This window comes from Lathamus discolor, chromosome 2 (assembly GCF_037157495.1).
Source record: "Lathamus discolor isolate bLatDis1 chromosome 2, bLatDis1.hap1, whole genome shotgun sequence".
Lineage (NCBI taxonomy): Eukaryota > Metazoa > Chordata > Aves > Psittaciformes > Psittacidae > Lathamus > Lathamus discolor.
Window position 1 is genome coordinate 86,836,878 of NC_088885.1, and position 25,039 is coordinate 86,861,916.

The window sequence follows — 25,039 nt, forward strand, 5'->3', positions numbered from 1 at the left end:
TACAGCACAGTCTTCCCTTTTATTGTTATGTATGTTAAGTTGTCTTTTCATATTGTGCTCTTGGAGACTGTTTGTACAGATACTGGCCAAGACACAGTTCCAACATGCATGCTAGGAATACATGAAAGCAGCAAGCTCCTTATTCCCCAGGCCATTTTCTGTGTTTTGAAATAGGAGTATGATGAGAATGAAAGATAAGCTGCTGTTCTTTGTCAAAGATCTTTCAAGCTTGTCCAATGGAAAGGTGTTGTTGAAAGCTGATACCATTTTTCTTTTAGGTTCGTTTTTCAATAGATAGATGAGTGAAATGAATTATTTATATTCATTTCAGATTACCCAGTGCAAAATGATATACTGCTTTAGAACTGGAGTCCAGGCAACCTTTTACACCTTAATAGCATGAGAGATCTCAGGTTCTGGATTTTTACAGGTTAACTCCTGCAAGACAATTTTACATGCTACAGATAGAGTTAAGATACTTTCTTTTGGAAATCAAGAGCAGGCTAAAGGGTGGTGTGAGCACAGCTTGTATTGTTCTAAACTAGGCACCATATTATTACAGTCAAGCTGTTTCAGGGCCAAAATTTGATACCATCTTAGTTAAAACCAATATGACCACACACAGTCACATACACAGATATTAATATAATCAAAACTAAAGAACTAGCAATAAGAACCCAGAGTGTGAAACAAGGAGACATTCAATATAAAGGAGACCACTTCTTCTTTAAGCATTTTGTATAATGCATGATATGATTTCTAGCATATAATTTTCGTAAAACACAGGTGGCTGTTTGACAGAAAGATTAAAAACATCTGAAAGTATTGATGTAGTGGCTGGTTATTATGCCTCAGCTGAATGTCATTCTATTATTACTTGGTCTATGCAGCATATCATTATAAAGAAGAAAAGTATTGAAGTTCTTGTTGAATAACAATCAGGTGTAAATTCCTTCAGAATTTACTGTACTCCAGATGACATACAGTTCTGAGGGATGATTTGTAATTGGAACAGTTCTTGAACTGCTCTTCATCTGCTTAGACATTTGGATTTATATAAGGTGGGACCCTTTACATATTAAGAGCAAATATTATCCTCACATTTTACTTGTTTATTCTAGCTTCCATGCAAATAACCTGTCCTTCCCAGTTGGTTTTGGTTTTTTTTTGCCAAAAAAACACTTGCAAATGAATGCCTGTTAAAATATAATTAATGGAGGGTTTGCATTGTATTTCTTATACATTCCCATGCAAATTTATTTCTGTGGTTAATGTCTTACCCTAGGTTGTGTAATACGTCCAAGAAGCAAAACTGTAGAATCATTGAAACGTAGAACAATAGAAAAGTATAGGGTGGAAGGGATCTTTGGTGATCATATGATCCAACCCTAGATTAAGTCACCCAGGACCCTGTCAAACACATTGCTGTATATTTCCAGGAGGGAAGATTCCATCAATTCTATGGGCAGCCTCTTCTGACATATAATTGTTCTCATGATGAATAATCTTTCTCATATGTCCAAGTGGAATTACTGAAGTAAATTGTGCCCATTGCCTCTTTTCACTGTAGATCCTTGTGAAGAGAGTGCCTCTATCTTCTCTGTACTACATTTTAGGCATTGGAAGACTGGATTCCCTCAGCCTTCTTTTTTTAATAGGCTAAGCAAACACCAGTTACCCAGCCTTTCTCCAACTGCGGTGTTCTCCAACTGCGATGTTCTCCAACACTTTGCTCATTTTGGTGGGCTTCAGTGGACCATCTCAAGATTTTCAATCACTCGACCTGCAGAAACCAAACTGGACATGGTACTCCAGGTATGGCCTAACAAGTGTTGGACAGAGTTTAATAATCACACCCCTTGATGGCTATAATACTCCTGATGGAGCCCTGGAAATGGTTTGCCTTCCTTGCTGTAAGGGTGCGCTGCTGGCTAGCATTTAACATGCTATTCACTAGGACCTGTGGTTCTTTTCAACAGAGCTGCTCTCCATCTGGTCAGACCTATTCCTACACTCACGCATGGGATTTTTCTGTCCCAGGTGCAGGACTTCAAATTATTCTCATGCAAATTCTTGCTGCTTCTATCTCTCAGCCTGTCCAGAATTTTCTGAATTATGACTCTTCCTTCCAGAATATATACCTCTCCTACTAGATTGCTTGATTGTACTTGGTGAGGGTACATTCAATTCTATGATCCAGCTTGCTTTAAAGATGCTGGATAGCATCAGACGCACTACCGACCCCAGAGAAACTCCACTTGCGACTGCCTGCCAGCTTGATTTTGCATCATTAACCACTACTCTTTCGGCCTACCAGTTAGCCAGATTTTTAATTTATTGTCTAGTCCATGTGTCCAGTCTATGTCTTATCAGTTTACCAACACTTATATCTGTGGGAAACAAATTGCTATGGTTTGACATCGACAGCTTTGCCCTTATCCGGTGAACAAACTCTTCTGTCACAGAAGGCCATGAAGTTGGTAAATCATGATTTACCCTCGGACAATCTTTGCTGGCTTTTTCCAAACGTATTGTTGTGCTTCATTGGACATGCTCAGAAATAACTTCTGTGAGGACGTGATCCATAATTTTCCTAGAGACTGAATTGAGGCATACTGGTCTGTAGTTGCTCAAAATTCTTTTCCCCTTCTTTGTATGTGGATGTAATACTTACTTTGTACTCATCAGGGACTTTCTTTTGTTTCTGTGAGCTTTCAGAAATGATGAAGGGCTGCTCTGCAGTGATGCCATCCTCATCTTTTAGCACCCTTGGATGGACGTATCCTGTCAGGTCTCATGGACTTGCAGATTCCAATTTGTACAGATGATCTCTAAATTGACTGTCCTCCGGGGTTTTCCATTTGCTTTGCTGTTTCAACACATAGAGACACGAGGGCTAAATTTACCCATGAAGGTTGAGGAAAAGAAGGCACTAAGTACACCAAACTTTCCTGTGTCATTTGTAACTAAACTGCCAGCCCCTATCAGTGGCAAACATCTCTTCCTTGTACTTCTGCTTGTTATTAGCATACCTATAAATGCCTTATTATTCTTGACATCTCTTGACAGTTTGAGTGCTCACTGAGCCCTGCTTTGTCGCTCTGGGCCACCACAGTTGCAGATGCCTAGCTAAATAGCAAACAGAAGCTAAATACAATCATCTGTTGGTCCTGTGTGAAGTCTCTGCCCCATGGGTCCCTTCTCAGGACATGATGAGCCTCTCCCTTCCTCTGCCCCTCAACATTCTCCATGTGTGGTTTGCTTAGCTCAGGAATGTAGTTGCTAACACATGGCCATGCTGCCCTCCCAGCAAACTTTAGGAAGAAATCACTATTAAATGCCAATTTTTTTCTCTAGCTGACTTCTTTTTATATATAAGCTCTTTCAAAGAGTGGAGTTATTCTCAAACACCAATTTGCTTGAGTGGAAGAGCAGGGAATAGAAATGCTGTATTTGTTGTTTGCAAGCTAATGGGAGCAAAATATAGAAAGGACGGGAAAGTATATGTATATTCATCTGGACCAGCCTAGAAAAAATAAAAAATCATTTGTTTTTCTGTTCGAAGACAAACAGCTAGAGATAGCTGGCTATGATGCTCTGCCAATGGCAAATAAGGCATCCTGTTTTAGTGGTCACAAAATAACAAGGAGCACACTTCAGACTAAATTTTCATATACCAAGTTAAACAAATTCCAGACTGAATTTTTTATTTTAAGGAGTAAATATATTAAAATGACATAACCATGGGCTTCCACTTTATTGATCAAGACATTTATGCAGATTGCTCTGGTCAACATGACATTAGTAGGCAATAAAGTATTCAAGTATGTAAAGCACATTTTTTTAACCAGTTCTCAAAATAAATAAGCGCTATCAACAATAGTAATTACATGTCATGCTGCATTGCTGGCAGCTCTGGGTTGCCTGTTTGCGCATGAGCAGTCTAAATGATTGTCATGGATTACTGAAATTCTCTTTAACATCTGCAACACTAAAAATTATTATGACAAAGTCTGAGAAAGAATGTTGGGTCTAGTATGACAAATAAATTGAGCAGTTGTGAGTCCATCAACTAGTTCTGCACAGACTAAATACTCAGTAACATAGATACATGCAAATGTGTATGCTCAACAGTGTAATAAGGAATAAAATTTTCATTGCAGACCTCAAGTGCACAGGTCTTCTTATTGCAGTATTTTCATACTAAAATGTTGACTGAAAATTAGGCCTTGAACTGTACTTGGAAGCTATGTAATCTTTTCCCATTCAGACAGCTCATATTGCAAAGTGGTATAAACTGGCCATTATCGTCAATTTTAAGTAAGGGACAATGATTAGGATGAAGAAGAATTATTTAATCCATAATCCTTCATCCGTGTTTTTCATTGCAAAGGCTTCCTAAAATATTAAGAGTTTCCATCCTGACGTGTTCCGTACCAACAGAATTTAAACTTATTTTTATTACACTGTTGTCGCTATCTAGAAAGGCAATACAAAAAGCACCTCCAAAACGTTTTCATCATATAGATTTCCACAGATATGTAAACCTGAATACAAAGGAAAGGCAGTTAACTCCTTTCACACACTGAAACAGGACTCCTTTTTCCACTATATTAAATAACATTGTCATTTCTGGGTAAATCTAACCTGGAAGTTGGAATATTATCATCCATTTTAGAGAACAGGGAGCAACTGATGTATTTCACTTTGCTGTACCAACATTTTGTATTCAGTCTTCACTGGAAATACCATCTTTGTTTTTTGTGTTGAACTGAAATAAACAAGCTGCAGAAACAGCTACTTTCTTCTTCTGAAAGGAGGCAATGTGTAATATAATTAAAAATTCTTATTTTCCTGTTAAGAACTGAAATGTGGAATACTATTTGACATCATCTACATTACATGTCAGCATGATCAGCTGTAGTACAGAATCAATAAACGATATTTCACATGCCCAAATGCTGTAAGAAGTCAATGGTTTTAATATTAAGATGATAAGTTTTGCAATCTATAATATTCTCAAGTTTTGTCTAATAATCTTGTAAAAATCTAATAAAAGAGCAATATTTAATGACAGAATTTCATGCCTAGATTATAACATTATGTTATAATAATATAACCCTTTGCGTTTAGATAACTAACATTACTTAAAGAAGTTTTAAGATTAGGGAAATATAATTTTTTTGCATGTCTATTTTGGAATTTCAAAATCAGGGTTGACTTTCTTTTTTGTTATTTTGTGGGCAGCAAGGTTTGGATGCGGCATTCTCATAATTAAAAACCAGATTCTTTGGGTGGTTTTTGCTTAGCCAGCTGAGCTGCTGAATAAAACTTCATTGTCTCTTTGCAGGTTCTATGCCAAAACATTGATTTACATACATAATTACCTCCGCCCACATCTTCTAGAGATTTATGTAGAGAAAGAGTCCTTCTTCCTCAGACACTCCCCTGCCTTCAAGTGCAGAAATATGCCAGTCGTTTTTGAGCTGTTACTGGAATAACTCCTGGGTGGCTGGGTGTAGGGTGGTCAAAGAGATTCTCGTTTCTGCTGCTATTAGAATTGAAAGGGAAATAACTTGGACTTTTCAGTTCAGTCTGTTCTTTTCTTTTTTGATCCCTCCCAGCTGCTGAGCACTACTAGTCTACTGCATGGTTACCAGAGGTTTCATGCAATATCAAAAACTGGGAAATGGTTTGGGTTCTTTTTTTTTCTGTTTTTTTTCTTCACCCCAATGTTCGTTGTCTGGTGCTGTTTCAAAGTGAGATACAGTTTCCAGAGTTTTTCTTATGCAGTCAGTCATTATTGTATCATTGGCCAAACTCTCAGTTACTGGTTTTAGAGTAATAAAGTCTATTGCCATTCAATCCATTGATATCCAGGACTTTACATCTATTTAATTGAAATCTACTAAGTCACTATGACTACTTTGAAATCTTTCAGACAATTAATTTAATTTAGACATTTTTATTATATTTTCACAATAATTATTTCAAAGAGATCCCTGAAGGGTTCATACAAAGCATTTTAATAGAATTTGAAGATAAAAATAGAATATTAAAGGCTGATCTTTTGGTATAGTAATTGCAAATTCAAGTAAAAATTAAAAACAATGAACTCTTCTATTGCTGTTTTTACATTCAGCAATGCATAAATGCATTTTAAACTTATAAAACCACAAGATATCCACCCACAGTACTTCTATGTTCACGGATAATATTTTTCACATAAAGCACCTCTCAGTTCCATATCTCTAAGTTATAACAAACTTTATAAGTACTATATAATTAGATTGACTTTATTTGTTCTGTGCAGTTAATTTTTATTACAGTTTTTGAAATGCAGTCAGACCCTTATTTAATGAGTCAATAGGTACCTGTAAGTCCAAATACAAAATAGAAGGGTTAGTTTCTGAATTATTTATTCCTTACGTATGCAGAGTATAGAAATATGAAATAGACTTTATATTAATTCCTAAAATAGATTTTAAAAGGCAGAAAAAAAATTGAACTTTAATACTGCAGAAAATTAGTTTTCTTGTTTTCACAAACAGGGTGAGTATGCATGCGTTGAACAGGTGACACAAACTGTGTGAAGAGAAATCTTTTACATTGCAAGTATACAACATCAAATTACATGTGTTATTAGAAGAACTAGTAGAAATACTATGTAACTTAAGCAAAGACTTACAAAGAGGATTATAGCATTAGCCATCAGGCATTTTGACAAATGCATATGGAGTTACTAAGTGTATCAGAAACTGGACATGCAAAAATAGGAGGTGGAGTAGCATATTTGATTAAGAACCAGATGTTTGAACTGAATAGCATAGTTTGAACAATCTAGTAAGGGCTGGGAAAGTTTAATTGTTCAACTTTGTTTAATCTTATTAACAAATAAGAGCTAAAATGTTTCAATTCATATTAGCCAGCTGTGGGAGGAGAATGCTGCTTTCAATAGCTCTGTGAGCCATATGAAAGGAAACTTTACAGGAGATGGAGAATTTGACATGTATTTCACTTTCTGCCTACATGACAGAGAAATTTATTCCTGCTATAATGCTAAACATGTCAACAGACCTTGCTGAATCTAGGACTATCATGATGCAGAAGTCACATGAATGTAGGCATAGCACTGACATTAACACATTTACTATGTTATTTTTGGAACAAGAAAGCTTTGTACAAGATTTTTAAACTACCTACATTCAGTCCTGCAGAGTCCAATGGTGCACATCATTGTTTGTGAATACACTAAAGCATATACTTCTTCCTCAAAGTTGTTTTTATTCACAAGCCTTTGAACATATTTTCCAAAGCTGTGAGGTTTGATAGGACTTTTCAATAGTTTTCTTAGCAATTTGGAAATTCTAACATCCTGCTTAATATAACTTTAAAATTTAAATAATGAACATCTTTAATGATCAGATAGTGTCTCCTGCAGAATCAATAGCATGTGAATAACCGGTAATAAACTGTAATCTACATCATAAAGGCACTAATTCTTTTCCTGCCCTCAGATTTTACCCTATGTTTGTCTCATGATCTTCGCTATTAGATCTGAAACATTGCCTTGAGTTAATTCATAGGCTGATACACTATTGCAACAAAACACTTTAAATTAAGCATGGAATAAAATCAAAGGTTGGTTCTCTTTTTTTTTTCTTCAGTAATTACATAGCAGAAGAAGGAAGTTCAGAACTTATTTACTAAACCTGAAAAATAAGTTATTGCCGTTTATCTCGACTGTTAAATGCAAAATGTGACACACAGATTTTTGAAAACACAACAATGTATTAATGGCAGATTAGCAAACTATTGCAAATCTATTTGTGCAGCAAGTTTAATGGAGGCAGACCTTTGTCTCTCTGAGATATCTGACATTTTTCCAAAAGCATATGATATTGTGATATGGTAGAATTTGCTTAAATGAGGTAAGTTGGTGACTGGCATAACTCTGGAAATTATTGCCTCTGTTGATTAAAGAAAACCCTCAGTCCCCCTCAGACTGAATATAAATGAGTAGCCAGAGACAATCCCTCTGTTTAATTGTTTTCTCCAGTGTAGGTATACTGTGAAAGTGCAATACAGTGGTGACTGATGAGAACCAGTTACAGAACACGCATTAGTTAAGCCAAAGTCTTGGTTGAATGAATCATTCAAAGCGGTTAATGAACACAACTTATTCCTAGAAGTTCTATTGAAAATAGGATTCTTTATATTTCTGAAGCTGATGGAGCTCTGATATTCTGATTAGATCCGCCAAATGGCTTTTAGAATATTTTCTTATGTTAAATTCACCACCTTTTCAGAATAGCAAATCTGTCCAACAGCACACGAAAAAAAACCCTAAGGATCAATAAAACTGGAATCAGCAGATTTTCTTCACAGCACAGAATAGGAACCAAGTAAGAGTGGAGCACTGAATTGCCATGGGAGAAGTTAATGGTGCTTTCACATTTGGCTTGCAGTACACCAAATATATTTTTGCAGTAGAACATGTCTAACTTCAGCCTCTAAAACCAGCTCCTCTCCTCCTGGGCGTTACTGTTTTCCACAGTACCTGAAGGGCCTTTAGCTAAGCCAAACATTGTTTGCCTATGAAAAGCCCATGAAGAGGTGCATTTGGAGCATTCCAGAGATTGGCTATGGGCTTGTTGAGCTTTAGCCTTTGCTGCCTTGTAAACAAATTCTTGTTGTGTGTTTGATCCATTGTATTACAGTGGAAACATCATGGGAACATGCATTAAGGGCTTGTAATTCACAGCACTAATGTTGAAACCAGCTTTGCCATCTGCTGATGTTTATTATTAGATCATGATCGGCCTGGTTGTGTTGCAGCGAAGTGGGAAAGATGATCAGCTTTCGCTCTTTTTGAATGTGTTCTGAAGAAGACAGTTTCAACAACAAACCTCTGAGGAAACCTGTCAACCTACCTGCAGAGCATTAACTTGTGTCCAGGAAGTTCTGGGTTCTGTGTGGGAATTGTGCTGCTTATCTGCTGCAGTTTGTGCATGGAGAGAACTGGGTCCACTGTATCTTGTTTTCCTTTATACATCAACGGTGCAACCAGAACACCTGACCATAAAATGGAAATCCAACTTTCTACAATAGGTCCTTAATACATAAAAGGATTCAAGAAAGTAAATATTCACAGTTTGGTAACTAAGAAATGTCTATAACCAAGCACATGGAAGTGTTCGAGTTGCAAAAATGTCACAGGGATCAGGAGCAGTGCCAGGTTTTCTGTGTTATTTCTATGGTGGTATTAAAGCTCATGTAACCCTTTGCAGCAAGCTTTCCTTTCCACGTCTGCTTGCACGAAAAATGAATGTCTTAATTTCTGGTCACTCTGAGAGAGCAAGTGGATCTGTATATACATATACATACGAACTAGGATAACCTATTTACTGGCAGAAAGACCTTTAAAAACCAGATGTAGTTTTTTGCATCGATTCCTCTCGCTATAAAAAAAAAAAAAAAAATTCAATCCAAATTAAAAAATAATAGCTTAAAATTACAAACTTTCACAGATATCTACCCTAAGAAATCTACTCAGACTTCAGATTAGAAGGGATTTGGTAGTGAATAGGGTGTAGCTGGCAAGGTGTTGGTAGAGGGGTGGGGGTCTTGTAAGGATCAGCCCAAGTCAAGTCTGTTTTTCTAGCATCTGGTGAGTGTTTTCCTTGTCTTGATTTTGACAAATCATGAATTTTCTCTCATTCCTATTCCTCTTTTTTTTATTCTGTCCCACTGTGTGTGTGTGGGTGGGAGGTGAACAAGCATCTGGGTGGGTCCTGCTTGCCAGCCTGGGCCAACAGCCTGAAGATAGCAATTTTGAAACTCTGGCATTTTAGGCATAGATGGCAAATTCATATAATTGATAATTATTTTTTTTCCCCTAATACATATAGCTTTTAGTATATTTTTCAACTACTAATTTCAAAATGCCAATCCCCATCCAAAAAAATTTCCCCATCCAGTAATTATCTTTCTTTTTCCTTTTATCTTTCTGGAGTACAATAAAAGTGCAATTAAAAAAATCTATTCTTTACTGTTTTGCATTGAGATTCTTGTTATGCATAATATTGCAGCCTCTCCCTTAAACCTTGGTGTTGGGATATTAGTCTGTTCAAGCACAGCTCCAAAGCTGGATCAGTTCACAATAGTCTTTTTACATGGCAGACAGTTAAATTTTTTAACAGACCTATCCCATTTCTCTTTTTCTGAACAGTTTAACTCAACTCACTCTCTATCAAACTATCAGCATAGCAGCATAAGGCAGTAATGTTTTTTAATCAAAATGCAGGGTTACCTGCAGTGTAATTTGAGCAGAATCCAATTGTGAGAGGAGAATTTTAGTGGAATCACACATTTTTTATATCTCGGTGCTACTGAGTTAATGTAATTACCACTGATCTGACATTAAGATATTTAGGGTTTCTGTAATATATGATACTAGTGCACAGAGTTAAAACATGAGTTTAGTTTCCTAATGCTTTGTTGACAAGTTTTCAACAATAAACCGCACAGTACAAAGCATATATGAACCCAAAATTCTTTTTAAACCTTTGCACATGGCATTTGCAAACCAGTCTCAATTATAGTCAACTTATTCTTCTAAAAATTATATACAGCAGCTATATTGACACAGGGTTTGTTACCTCTTAAACATTAAAATTGCACTCCTCTGGCTGTTGAAAAATCGAGTATTTGTTCTTCCGGAGCATCTAAATTTTCCAAGAACAATTTTGGCTTACTAGATTTATATTTAGATTAATTTTCTATTTGTAATAAAATAAACTTTGCATTTTTATCTGTGCTATATTAAATGCCAAAATTTTGCAATGAGATTTTAATGAGATTTTAAGTGCAAGACTGTGATTTTCACTTTTCATTTGTAATTTTTCTTTTTCTTCTGCTCAGGACTATTTTATAAAAGAAATGAATAGGCTTTTTTATTCAGAAAGAAAATGTTGCTGTGACTGATTGATCTTAATAAAAAAGTTTATATTACATAAAATGTATTATGACTTTTAAGAATACTTTTCAAGCTTACTTTTACATTATAAAAATGATCTTTTGTTTAGTTTTGGCACATGCAAAAAAGATTCCAAAATCTCATCTGGAAATCATTTAATGGGAATTTTCATAAGAATTATGAACAAATGAATACCAGGTTCATAATAAGAATGTTTTGTTCTACTGCAGTATTACTAGGAATTATATAAAATTTAGTGTGTCAACTCAAATCCAAATGCTGAAAGTAACTATAGATATCCACCATAATCTTCAAACAAACCTGAACTAACAAATCATAGTTCTTTATTCACAAAGAATTATACTCATTTACTAACCTTCCTAAACCAAGTTATAGTTCACACTTCTTAATCATAATATTTTTAAAATAGTTTTTCTGTATTTTCCTATGAATTTTAGGTTTTAAAGAGAAGTATTTAATTGAAAGGACTAAAATCCTTGACAATTTTTGTCTCACTGCAAACCTAGAGTTTGTATGGCTTTCAGATACAATGTATAGAGTATAGATCTGATCCCTGGCGTATATCTTAGCATAGAGAGTTACACATAAGAAACAAGTTTCACTGCATCTCAGAGTGGAGGCTATAACTCATTTGCATTTTGAAAACTAATCTTAAAAATGTGCTTTAAACAATGTTTTTGCATTTAAAATGCAAAAAAAAAAATCAACTTGCAGTATTAGTGTTACTGATAGAAGATCTATTACTTGAATATGTTATTTAGCCTCATTATTTCATCATCAGGCTTTTTAGGTAGAAAACAAAAACCATTAAAAGTGCCCTGACCTACATAAAGTTTCTCTGCTTCAAATAGGTTTTTCCTTGATATTGCTTCCCTCACAATACGACATCAATATGCAACAACTGCAAAAGAAATTCTGAAATGCTTAGGGAGTGCCTCTGCCTTACCTTGCCTTGCCTTGCCTTTTATTTTTTTTGTTATGATCCTCACATCTGTAACACAGTCGACTAAGAGAGCACTGCACTAGTTCACCTAAATCACTCATAGAATCATAGAATAGTTAGGGTTGGAAAGGACCTTAAGATCATCTAGTTCCAACCCCCCTGCCATGGGCAAGGACACCACACACTAAACCATGCCACCCAAGGTGTTGAACACTGCCAGGGATGGAGAATTCACAGCTTCCCTGGGCAACCCATTAAAGCGCCTCACCACCCTCACAGTAAAGAACTTCTTCCTTATATCCAATCTAAACTTCCGCTGTTTAAGTTTTAACCCATTACCCCTTGTCCTGTCACTACAGTCCCCAGTGAAGAGTCCCTCCCCAGCATCCCTGTAGGCCCCCTTCAGGTACTGGAAGGCTGCTATGAGGTCTCCACGCAGCCTTCTCTTCTCCAGGCTGAACAGCCCCAACTTTCTCAGCCTCTCTTCATACGGGAGGTGCTCCAGCCCCTGATCATCCTCGTGGCCCTCCTCTGGACTTGTTCCAACAGTTCCATGTCCTTTTTATGTTGAGGACACCAGAACTGCCTGCAGTACTCCAGGAGAGGTCTCATGAGAGCAGAGTAGAGGGGCAGGATCACCTCCTTCTACTACTCTGCTCAACCTGATGACCTGGCAGAGTTGTGTAATATTCTCCACCTCCCTAGGATCTAAGAGAGTATGCCCTTGATGGAGTGGGGAGAGAAAGCCTGCAAAACCCCAATGCTAATGCCCTCTATAAAACTCTATCAGAAAGAAAGAAACAGTCCTGCAACAGACCTGGTGGCTTAATCTGACGCTAAACCTCAGAATTAACACGTAATATGACTGCTCTGGAATTCCTTTATTGTGCTTTCAAGTTGCAATTAGCACAGTGCTAACCCAGTGCCTTTTAAGACTTTTTACATCACTGTGTGCTTTTGCACAAAGTTACAAAGGCCTCCTTCATTTCAGCATTTCTAATTTCTGAAGAATTGGGTTTACTGCATTGCTGTACTTTGAAAGCTCTTGAGGATGGCAGATTTTTGCCATGTGTGCATTTACTTATTTGCCACAGTTTCTAAAAGCATAGTGGTAGGTTATTGTAAGCTAGACCACCACTTTAAAACATCCTGTGAGTGCCAGCTCCATGCAGAATACTTCAAGTAATTTCAGAGAGCTGGGAAGCTGAGAAGCCTGAGGAGGACCAGAAAGGATATTGCTGAGCAGCTTTGTGAAGACAAGGCTTCCCAGATGGCTTCTCCCTTTGGATACTGAGCAAGAAATTATGCAGCTGTAGAGCAGGGTTCCTGCTCAGCCTGCTGCTGCTCTGGGGTACAGGGAAGCCCCGGCTGCCGACCAAGGCCATCACCTTGCAAGGATGCAAACCTTTGTAACTGCTTCCAGCAACCCCTTCTTCTGACTGCTCCTGGCTGATCAGCTGGGAAATGTCTCACCAGTGTGATATGTCTTAGTTTAGAGCTCTTACTGAAATCTTATTGCAGCAGGAACTGTGGGATATTGGTCCCACAAGTCTCACCTCTCAGAGAAAGTCAGATCCTTCTAGTTCCCATCTCCAAGCTTGATAAAAACCTGGATGATGGGTCCCACTGCTACTGTGCTGGAAATATATTACCACAAGCCTTCTGCTTCTCACACCAAACACCTGCAAGAACTTTTGCTCAGATATGCATTCTACATGCTATAATGTCCCCTCATGTCCTATGAAAGGTCTCCTTGCAACATTTCTTCTGCTGTCCTGCTGCTGCTGTGACAGGCCCATAACCTGAATCATCACCATTGTAGAGCAATTCTCTTTGACATTGCATCAGAGATTAATTTGTTTCCTAAAGCCTGTGCTGTGGTTGAGAAATTAGTCATTAAAAAATGATGGTCTACATTTGTTTGTCTCTCCTCTACAGGCACTGAACCAAAATGTTTTCAGACTGTTCAGCTGAAATCTGCGCTGTTAAAATTAGGTCATTGCCCTGAAAAATCTTTCCTAACTATATATCCAGAGAGCTGATTAAAATCCAATCTATTTGACATTATAATTAAGCCTTACATCTAGTTTACAGTTTTATAATTACAGCTCTGCATCCTGAGAAAGATCAGAGATCTTTCCTGTTCAGCTGAGGGAGCAGAACAGTTCTGCTGAGAGCATTCGGGGGTACTGGCCTTTATACATATGTAGGAGACAGATAAATGCTGCTGAAGGAACCCCTTGCTGATGAGCAGAATTGCCCAGACCTGCATGAGCAGTGTGGCATTTGGAATAGGAGGGGGAGACTGATTTTTCAATGTGTCTTAGAAAGCAGATGTCAGTTACCAAGAGCAACACAGGCTGATTCTTTGTAATCAGTATGGCATAATCTAGCTCTGTACAAGCATAGAAGCAAACCTCCAAGTCTACCACTGCCCTTATTTTGCTTCATTTTCTTATGCTTGATTTTCCCAGCCAGTTTTTGCTTTTTTTTGTGTTTCTCAAAAGTGTGTGTAGGGCAAGGGAGGGGCAGATGGGAAGGGAAAGGGCACAGGAAAGAGGGAGAGCTGCCCATGAAGAGATGCCCATAATGCTAGAAGGTTTCTTCTCACTCTGAACTTGCTTAAAATATGCTCTGAGGAAGTGGAAGCTTGTTCCTTTCTTCTTCTGGTTTCAATGACTTTGAGGTTATTTGGAAAGTAAGGGGAGAAGGCTGAGTTATGGAGTGTCTTGTACTACAAATCCCAACAGAACCAACAGCCTTTCCCAGTAAGAAGCACAAAAATCCCTCAGGTTTTCCATGGTAGACAGCCACTTTCATTCTACCTGGGTTTCTCCTCTCTAATCAGAAGTTTCTGTTGTTTGGCCAAGGCATCTTCCTCATCTGATATTGCTGGTTCTGGGAATAAACAGAAAACTGATGCTTTCAACCTCACCGAGTGCTAATACTCCAGAGCTTTTGTTATTATACCATGAGCTGATGCTTGCAGTCCTTCTTCTGCAGAGAGCAGTACAAACTCTGGTGCATGAGGACAATACATGTGTGACTTCCAATGGGATTTCTTTAAAAGGATGGCAATGTACTCTTACATACTTTAAAGATCACTTATCTACTTACCTGATGATCACTTACATGAAAAGCAGTAATGCACTTTTCACCACCATTATACTGCTTGGAATAAGTGTGAAAAGGGGCACATGGGAGGGGGAAAAAAAAGCCTGGTAATGGCCATTACATCCAATCACAAACAAAACCTCCATGTGTCCATTTTAGCTCCTCAGCACTTTACTTCAGTTTTCCTTTCAAAACATGCTAGAGAGATTCTATTTCTAAATCAGCCTTTTACCGAGGTCCCTAACCAGCCCAATAGTCCAATTGTTCCACTGACATTTCCTCTAAAGAGAAAAAAAAAAAGTTTTATCAGTTTATTAACTTTAGAAAATTTCTAGTCATTGTAGAAACATAATTCTCACAGCTGTTACATAGCAAAGTGGCCCAGACCTTCACTGTATTTTAGGTGCCCCAAGAGCCAGTGGTGGTTTGCATTTATTGCTTCTGTTCAGTTGCTGTTAGTAATGTTACATAGCATCATTTTGCTACCAGGACCTTTACCTCTATATCTCACAGCAGGATGAGGAACACGCACTGATCACATATTTTACGCATTCAAACAGATGGTGTACTACTCTTCATTACCCTGGGAAGCTTACCAATGCATCCTAGTCTGATTTCACTCTGTTTTTTTCACTGTAAAAAAAAAATGTTAATAACACTGTAGGTAGCTCTCCAGATAAACCCTTTTGTCAGCCTTTGAAATTGTATTGTTTTTAGAAAGTGGTGTTCTTCCATACATAACATTTTCGTTTGATTTCTGCTGTTTCATTTGCAGCTTTAAAAAATAGTAGTAAAATGTTTTCTTATACTTTTGTGGTCAATTGTTTCAGTGACTCCAGATCTTTTTTTCAGTAAATGCGAAGAATTTTGTAAGAGTATTTTTGATATGCATTAGAAAATCTCAGCTAAGGCATTTCTTCCTGCTTTATTGTGATATTGCTCGCTGTGTTTACCAGAATACTGTATGTGTTCAGGTGTCACAGTGAAGAGATTGGGGAGCATCCTCTCATCAGGACTTTCTCCAGCTGAAATCTCATGTAATTTCTTTTACATGCTCCTGTACAGTGATCTCCTTTTATAAATGTATTTCTAAGTATTTGCAATTTTGGAGTTATCTACCCTTTTTATCAGGCAAATACAAATTTCAGGATGCTATTAATTGTTTCCTTTTCTGGTAATCTGTCATATTACTGGGCACTAGTTGCATATATATATATATATATATATACATACATAATTTTTAAATTGGGTTTTACTTTCGGAAAATGGTCAGTCACATTCAGACTTTATTTTGCAACCTAGACTAACCAGAACATAAAATATACTTTGTATTACCTCTGCAGTAAGGCAGATAGGGTTTTTTTCCTTCTGCGTGTCTTTCTGTTGCCTTTTTTGTTTGGTAATATGCATCTCTCACTCTGTGAGAATCAACCCCATCTGTTTCTGACAGATTATTTTTCATTGCTTCACTCACATAACTCAGCTTGTCTTTAGTTATCTGCCTCCTCTCTCCCTCTGTCAGCCATGAATGAATAAAATTCACGCAGTCTGTTACCTTCTAACTACAGGCAGAGAGGCAAAGTTAATGTAATATCAGCTAACAGGGCCACACTTGGCAGTGCTTGTTGACTGGGGCCCATTTCATCCAAAGTCACACTTCCCTGTTGGGAACTCATAAGCCGTTCAGTGTTGTTTCTCTCGAATACAGATCTGTGCAGTGAAATGGAAATTACAGTTAACACAAGAAAGTTTGATCCCATAGTTAGAATTTATTCTTCATTTATGCAGACCAGTCTGAGTTTAGGTTTTTTTCCTACTTTCTCTCTGTTTTAGTGCATGTGAAGAAGCTTTGTCCTGGTATCAAGCTTGAAAGAATAGAGAAAAAGAGTATTTAGCTAAGGCATTAGTGATTCTTTCTGAGCTCTTTACCCTCCATGCAATTACTTTAACTGTAACCTTGTCTGAGAGATTTAGACTGAGACTATTCTTACCCATTGCTTTGGGCAACTGGGAAAACATTTAGGCTCTATTTTTTTTTTCATATCAATACTAATACTTCTGGGAAAACAGTTAAACAACTTCCAGTTAGACAACAGTCTAAATCCTTAATTCTATGAGGCTATATAATTTTTATATATATAAATATAAATGTGTATATATATATGTGTATGTAAAATTTTAAGTAAATTATTAGTCCTATATAGCTTGAAGTTCTGACAGTCTTCTGTCCTACTGGCTTACGTAGCTCATTTTTCCAATTGTTTGACAACAGATACTCATATTCACATACACTAAAGACAAACCATACCTACTAAAATTCTGGCATGGACTGGCTAGACAACACTAGCCAGCTAAGTCTAATTTGCATCTGTATGAATACAATAGCATCATGAGGAGAGTAACTGAACACAATCAGTTCAAAACCCAGAATTGGAAGAAAGTGTGTGTTTGTGGTTCTGTAACATTCCCTACACATTGATTGATAAATTGGATTCCACTAAAAATTTAGTTATAATGGAAGCTCAGAGACAGCAAACACATTGCCTACTTCTAATTGTTATAATTCCTTTTCCTAAATATTGAAGTGCTGCATTTTCAGATGGAAGATGTAGTGAAAGATAGATAGAGAATGAATAAATCCACTGGGCTAAACCTCTGTGCTCTTCTAATAATTATTTTAAAGATGCTATAGCTGTATTTTCATGGGAAAATTGATTTATGTTATATATAACCTGTGATAGAGGACTAAAAGAAGGAAATATGCAAATTAAAATAAAAATAAAATTAAATAATAGAAAAGGAAGGACAGCCTGTACATAACTTGTCTGCTTTTTATTCACTTTCAGAAGTCACAATGTTCGTCTAGTTAGTTTCTCCACCTGCTGATAAGCTTTTCTTATTTATTTCTTTTTAAGGAAGGGCAAACACAAAGGAGGCCTAAAACCCCTTTATCTAGCTAATGAGAATGAAAAATTAAGCATGATTTTTGAAGTGTAAAATAAATACAGTCACTAGGGTCAAGTGTTCCCTGCGTACAGAGGACTTTTGAAGGGGTTATAACTGAGTCATTTCTGTTATGATAGATGAACTTTCTAATGCAAGCTTCCTTCTCTTGCTGATATTTGTTTATATTCAGGAATCCAAAGTCTTGCGAAATAGAGAACTGTACAAAAGTTAGTGTCATCCCGAGTAAAACGAGGCAAGAAAGTGAGAAGCAGGAGAATGAGTAACTATGCATGAGCAACATCTAGTGGCTAACATCTCATTATGAGGCATGGAGGCATTGGACATTATAACAAACTTGGTTTTGACACTGAATGCTTCTGGGAGGAAGTGAAGCATATGAGGGGAAAAGACAGCACTGCTTATTGGTGCAGCTTCTGAACTAAAAGTTCTCAAGAACTCATATTGATTCTTTCTTCACTAAGTAATAAACTGAATGTGAGCTGACAGTATGCACTTGCAACCCAGAAACCAACTGTATCTTGGGCTGCATCAAAAGGAGCATGACCAGCAGGTCGAAGGAGGTGATCCTGCCCCTCTGCCTTTGTGAGACCCTGATTGGTGTATTGCATGTAGTTCTGGTGTCCTCAACAGAAAAAGGACATGGAACTGTTGGAGCAAGTCCAGAGGAGGGATACGAGGATGATCAGGGGACTGGAGCATCTCCCGTATGAAGATAGGCTGAGAAAGTTGGGGCTGTTCAGCCTGGAAAAGAGAAAGCTGTGTGGAGACCTCATAGCAGCCTTCCAGTATCTGAAGGGGGCCTACGAAGGTGCTGGGGAGGGACACTTTGTTAGGGACTGTAGTGATAGGACAAGGGGTAACGGGTTAAAACTCAAACAGCGGAAGTTTAGATTGGATATAAGGAAGTTTTTTACTGTGAGGGTGGTGAGGGACTGGAATGGGTTGCCCAAGGAAGCTGTGAATGCACCATCCCTGGTAGTGTTCCAAGTCCAGGTTGGACAGGGCCTTGGGTGACATAGTTTAGTGTGAGGTGTGCCTACCCATGGCATGGGCTTGAAACTAAGTGATCTTAAGGTTCTTTCCAACCCTAACCATTCTATCATTCTATGAAAGAGTTATCGGTTTTTTGTCAAGAATATCAGGTTTTTTCCTACATTTCTCCATGATCTCATTCATTACTTCAAACACCCATTTTCTGTTGCTTCCTCTACTGAACCAAATTCCACTCCTGCATGTCTGCTTGAATTTTTCCCAGTTGCATGCTAGAAATGGATAACAAAATGCCTTCTTTTAGTAATATTTATTTAAAATTGCCATCAAACCCAAGTAAATTCACTGCTTAAAATATTTTGTTTTATCTGCATCTCCTGCTATCATTATTTGAGACATAAAATACTGCTATGGTTGGAACACAAGTTTGAGTATATCTTCTAATGTTCTTACCTTTTTTTTTTTTTATTGGCTTACTGTTGACAGCCTTATCGTTGGAGTTTTGACTTCTCCTGTAGCTACAGTAGATCCTTTTTTCCTTCCCTTTTCCAAATCCTAAGTCTTCTTACAAGCTAACAAGCAGCTATGTGAAGACTGTAATCTGGGGAGTGAGCACACAGTCTTCACTGAGAATCCTAGAGTAATAAGTTGGTGTCTGTGGTCACACAATAGGCGCAGGTGAAGATAGAAGGCTACATGACTTGCATTGACTTATTGTGAAGGTCTCTAAAGTAAAGGAATTATATGAGATGCTGACAAAGATTGTAACTCATTTACTAAGACCATCGATACAGTTCCTGTGCACTGAGTCTGGAGCCACAGGTTCATTTTGTCGGGTTGTGATGTATGGAAATAGATCTTTTGCAAGAGATTCTTGCTGAATTTCCAGGTTGTATTTTAGTGTTTGTAGAGAGTATTTTTCACAACATAGTGGGATGGCTGAACGTCAGTAGCTACTCTGTTCCCTTTGTAAACTCTGAAAACACAAGAGAAACAAAAAACCTGCCACAGAAGGACAACTTAGGAAGCATCTTGTGCAAGTCATGGCTCATCTAGCACAAAGCTGGACAGATACACACAGATCTCTGTCAACTCTGGTTAGCTACAGAGACATTATATTTTGTGAAAATGCACACAGTCAATTAAAACCTTTCCTTCTCTTTTGCAATGCATAAGCCTCTCCCCATGGCTGTTGACCCCATCACGGTCTGACATGAACACACTATGGGGAATACATCCTCTAATTTTACAATACATTAAACACAACACCTAATCCAGTTTACCCTGCTTTTGGGAAAACAGCTCTGCTTGTCTTAAACTAATAGAAGTAATTAAAAAGCTGTTTAGAAACTTCCCTTATCCCTTTCTATATGTCCTCCTGGCAAGCTTCAAGGGGTGACCAGCTGCAGAAGCCATTATGAGGTGACTTCATTAAGCAGTTGTCTTTCCCATGACAAAAAATTTCCTGCGAAAAAGAAAAGGGAAAATACTTTAGTATTAATTTTGAATTGTGAACTGCTGCTTTTCAGCACCCCATTGCATCATGGATTTGAAAGGATAGCTGGGAAGGTGGCAGACACACTCTGAATGGGAGACTGTACAAGATGACCTCCAGACCACCTTTTGATTTATTTAATTCTATGAAATATTATCACACTGAGTCTCCAAGCTGATGTATCTGCCCATAAAGGAATCTAGTTAGCAGCAGAATTCAGAAGCTGAACAGACTTCCCAAAACAGTAGTTTTCTTGATCTTAGATCCTCAGAATATATCACCCAATTGCCTCCTATCCTCAGCTGTCATTTTTAGTCCTTCATGCTAAAGTTCTAACTGATCTCAGAAATATTCTACTCATTTTTCTGCAAGCATCTGTCAAATCATTGGACTTTATAGCATATTAGAAAGCTTTTTTATGAAGGGTCAATAACCCTTTCAGGCAGTGCTGAAGAAATATAAGCAAGGAACATGCCAAATTGCAATGGATACCAAATGACATATTTTGCACTTTCAAAAGGTGATTCACAATTTTCTAGCTCCTCAGCTGGGATGTTTTAAATTGGTACTGCAAAATGTCTGCCTTTTACCACCCAGATGCTCACCTCAGCCCTGTTATACCTGCAAAAAGGGAAGGAAAAAAAACAAAGAAAGCAAAAAAAGCAAAAAAAAAAAAAAAGCAAAAAAAAAAAAAAGAAAACAAAAACAAACAGGAGACAAAAGGAAGCATAAACTTAGAAAAGAATATGGGAAGAATGGAGAAACAGAAAAAAAGTGAAAAAAGTAGCAATGTCCAAAAAGCAGGTCAGGTAAAAAAGGAAAAAGGCAATGAAAATAGGAAGAGAACTGGGAAAGTGAATAGAAATGCAGAAAAGCTAATGTGGGAAAACACTTCCTTTTTTACTAGAGGAAGTAATTTTTTCTGTATATATCAATGTTCTGTAGTTTATATCAAGGTGATTGAGAAAATATTCAAGAAGTAGCGGTAGGTTTTAGTTCCCATTGCCCATGTATGTTCACTGTTGGTTTTTTTTTTAAGTTTGAACTGCTTCGCTATATCAGAACATCCAGGAATTACTTGTAGGGCAGTTTTTCCTTAGAAATTTTAAAACAAACAGGAAATGGCACATAGCAAGATAGGAGGAAGAACTATTATTTTTATATCTAAAAGATCCCATTGTCATGTACTTCAAGAAAGCCTAAGATTTCAAAAGCAGAAGCTTGGGCAATATTTTTAATTTGTATGAGTATGTTGTGAAATAGACTAAAGAAAACAGGGCCAGAATTCTTTGGTTCCACTTAAAGGCCAAGAGACATTGGGCAGAATTTAAAATACAGTAAATTCCACTTAAGCATCAGGACTTATGTTTTGTACTTTGAGGCTGGTCAAAGCTCACTGGTTATCCAGCGAGGTTGTGCAGTTGGAGATATTCAAAACATGGCTGCAAGGCCAAGGAATAAAAAAGCTAGATTATATATCTTTAGAGTTCCCTTGATTCCGTGATACTAAGACAATGGGATACAGGTGTTGGGAGAGACCAAGACTGTCAGGAAACAGATTAGGATTAGAGATGGCTGGAAAAGAAGCAGGATGGAAGAGGAAAAAGAAGAGAAGGGCAGGAAAACAGACTGCATGAGGAAGGATATTTGGATTTGGATAGATTTTCAGAGCATTTCTAAGGGGTGATTCAAATAAAGTACAGCTCCTGTGAAAACTGTGTGATGATACTTGACAAAGACTTTATACTTTAAAGGCACAGAGTATCTGATTTTGTTTCAGGGAGCTGCAATGACAGGGTTGTTGCGTGAGTAGGGCTGAGCTGGAAAACAAGGGTGACCACATGAACAGCAGGAGACAAATCTGGAGATAAGAGTGGAGACAAGTCTATGACAGGACCAAGTTCTGTGCAGGAGACAGGGCTGGAGATAAACTATATAGTCTATTCAATGTCCGTCAGGAAACATGGCCAGAGAGTGGACTGGAGACAAGTACAATTACAGCATAGTTTAGGCAAAGAAACAAGGCTCACGTCTGAACTTAAATGGGCCAACAGTCAGTGTATATGTGCATGGACATCCCAGATCAGACTGGTCAGGGCAACTAAGGCCTATTTATGCACACAGGATCCCTACATTTTGAGACTTTCTGGGTTTGGTGCTGGATTTGAAACCTTCAATTTCTTTAAATATTGGGTGTGATTTCCCAAATCCTTAAAAGAACAACCAATATGTAGTCATTCTGTCTTACAGACATCTACCTTGATCAGTATGATTAATCAGTATGATTAATGTTGCTAAAATACTTATTACTAATATCATTTTATTTACTGATGGTAGATCCTTGAGAACAATACAGACAAGGGTCTCTGGTTTTATCCTTATGAATCAGTTTATCCACAGTCCATTGTTCAGCATGTGTAAAACATGCAGTGCCTAGTCAAAATAAAGACTCATGAGGGACTAAGGCATATTCCATCGAACAACAGCAGAATTTTTACCTACTGTGCTCTGTATAATACCCATGGAGGGTGCTTGAACTGGATTATTTTTCAAAATTAACCTGAGTAGCTTTTCACTGTGCTGTAAAAAAGCACATCCACCACAATGGTCACCTTTTAGAACATTTCAAGTGCCAGTATTAAAATGAAGAAGCACTGAGAGAGCAAAGAAAATGTAGGTAGTATATTATTTAGTTCCATTATCTGTACAGCTTATACTGAATGTGTATCATCTTATTGTCAGGACTTTCTTGCTTGATTCATTTCCAAAATAAAAGAAAATCTTCTCTTCAGCCTCAGGCAGAACACCAGCATAGAGAATTTCATTCCCAGCCTTTACACTGGTAAAGTATGTAGAACTGGCCTACAACAAAGGCTATCATGGAAATGATCTGATAAAATTAAGCAATTTCAACAGCCACCCTCCCCTAATATTTCAATTGGATTTATGATTTGAAGTCCTCAAGCTTCAATTTATTGCCTTATTTACTGAGCAGAAACAATTTGGGTGTAATAACACAGTACAGTTCTGCTTATACAGTTTCTCAATATTAACCTCATCAAGGAAATTTAACCCTAATGTTGGAAGCCAAGTCACACAAAAGGACAGTAACTTAAGACCTTTTATTTTCCTGTCATTTCATTCTCTTTGAATCTTCTAATAAGGATGTAATTCAGGACCAGTTTTTCTCATTTAGATAATACCCATCTTATGTCAATGCTTTCACCAAAACCGAAACCTTTTAGAGAAGTAATAAAAAAAAGTAAAAATCAAGTCATAATGCCTATCAATCATCTAGCGCAAATGTCAGCTGAAATTGGATGAATGTGTTGGATGAAAAGCACAGGCATCTTTTGAGTTATATTGACTCTTTTTTCTGAAATGAAAACATTAATACTATTAAATAATGGTCATGCTGAAGCAAGAGTAGGAGTGAGAGATGTCAAAATGAAGACAAGAGTATATTGGCACATTCTTGTGGCAAATCTTCATGCTCTTATTTCATATTCTGTATAGAAAATAATTTGTTCATTTTTAGAAGGAAATCCTCCCAATGCATGTTGAAACAGATGATAGTGACTTCCAGAAATATTACACAAAGGACTCAGTGAATTATGTGAAAACTGCTAGCAATATCATATGTTTTTGAAAGACAAACTCTGTGTAGCATGAAATGCTTAAGAGCTGTATTGTTCCCCAGATGCATCTGAGATAAGAAGTTAATCCTAAAGGTTTTAACCCATATAATAGGAAATGACGGATGTCTCATTACCTAACACCAATGAAATTAGCATTAATATTTCCTATGCTAAAGGTGTGGTAACAAACTTTGGGTTTATAATCCATTTAAAATCAATTAAAATGTCAGTTAATAATGATAATTAATTGTTACACAAGCATGCATCCACTCAAAGGTTACATTCAGTGGCTCCTCCTCTGCCCTTCTGGTGTTCCATTCACTGAGGTGATTATTAAGTGCTTTGTGGCTTCATCTATTATGAACATGAAACTGCTCTATAATTCTTTCTCCATTTAGATCTGGTTCATTGAGAAGTTTATTATTCTAATTCACAGATTTTATTCAAATCAACAACTGATAGCTCAGAGTAAGGAACAGTTAGGGAAGGCTAGCTCAAGCTATGTCGCTCCTCAGTTGTTTCTTGACAGCAGTTAACCCACCAGCTTTGAATATTTGACCTCTGTTCCTGCCAACCTACAACAGTATTTAAACCATGAATGGAAGAAGCACATAATGAATAACAAATATCAAAAGAACTATAGTTAATGAGGCAGCAAAATAGGACCACTTTGAAGGAACAAAAATTGAATCTGAGCCCTCTCAAAGGTACCTCATGAAGTTTTCAAGTGTTCTTTCTTGTAACAGACGTGCAGAGGACTTAAAAAAAATATCTCGTGATTTGCCTCCATAAAGAAGAAAAACAAACTGAAATTTTGTTTTAAGAAAACTGCTTTATCCTTATATTTCATTTATAGCAGTGCAAGAAGAAGCATGGTTTGAACCTCCGAGGAG